This window comes from Lucilia cuprina, chromosome 2, assembly GCF_022045245.1.
Source record: "Lucilia cuprina isolate Lc7/37 chromosome 2, ASM2204524v1, whole genome shotgun sequence".
Lineage (NCBI taxonomy): Eukaryota > Metazoa > Arthropoda > Insecta > Diptera > Calliphoridae > Lucilia > Lucilia cuprina.
In genome coordinates, this window is record NC_060950.1 from 67,555,719 (window position 1) to 67,556,887 (window position 1,169).

The window sequence follows — 1,169 nt, forward strand, 5'->3', positions numbered from 1 at the left end:
CTATCTATCTATCTATCTATCTATCTATCTATCTATCTATCTATCTATCTATCTATCTATCTATCTATCTATCTATCTATCTAAAAGAAATTGCCTTTTTTCTACTCTCTCGTTACATTATTAATAGAGTTTGCTTGTGTTTGTTTCAAGGGACTGTATTTAAACGAGAGTATAGTATATTTGTTTATAAAAGACAAATATTATGCACTGAAATATTACTAGAAATGATTGTGGTTATGTTTGGTTTCATTTATAGCTATGTTGAACATATTAGACGATATTAAAAGTTCAGAATATCTCAAATATTAATACATATATCCAATAGTCAAATATAAAATGATTTTTAACAAAATATTATCATTTTATTTGGCACTATAGATTATAGCAAAATATTAAAAATCGCTTTAATATCATGAAAATATTATTTAAAATTCCTCTCCTTTGCTAAAGTTACCCTCTCCTTGATGTTATTTCAATAAATAAAAACTTCATAAATAAAACAAAACAAAAAAAACAGCAAGAACTCTAACCCCTTTTAACAAATGTTTACAACATTTCAAGTTAGTAGTACGTGCTCTTCAAACTTCAGTCAATATTTAATATAATTTCATAAATGGACAAGACCAGACGCCAGTGACTATATAAAAATACCATTAAATATTTCAAACCTAATTGAATTTCGATTTTTTTCACAAACACACAAAGAATTATATAAACTATTTAAAGATCATATAAAATAATGTTAAAAATATATATTACTCCTTAGAAAACAGAACTGTTTACTGTTTTAGACCATTTGCAAGCAGACAAATATACATTATGAAAAGAAAAAAAATCATAAAAGTAGAAACCACAGAAAAAATAATAAATTTAATAAAAGAAAAAATATTTGATAATTTATGAAAGAGATTTCTTTTGGAAAAAAAAATATTTCATATCTTATTCTTATTTCAATAATTATTCCATTCCCAATACATGTTTAACTTAAAAATAAATTGTTCCAAGAATTGTATAGGCAAATATATAATCAAGTTGTTCATAGAACTAAACTAGAATTGAAAAAGAACAGAACTAAAACTGAACTAGAACTGAACTAGAACTGAACTAGAACTGAACTAGAACTGAACTAGAACTGAACTAGAACTGAACTAGAACTGAACTAGAACTGA

General features: G+C 24.5%; 1 protein-coding gene across 1 annotated transcript in view; it reads left to right on the forward strand.

The window, feature by feature from the left end:
• LOC111688585 (extracellular matrix protein A-like) overlaps nt 1-1,169 on the forward strand; it is an 11,070-nt gene that overhangs the window by 5,059 nt on the left and 4,842 nt on the right. The window lies entirely within an intron of this gene.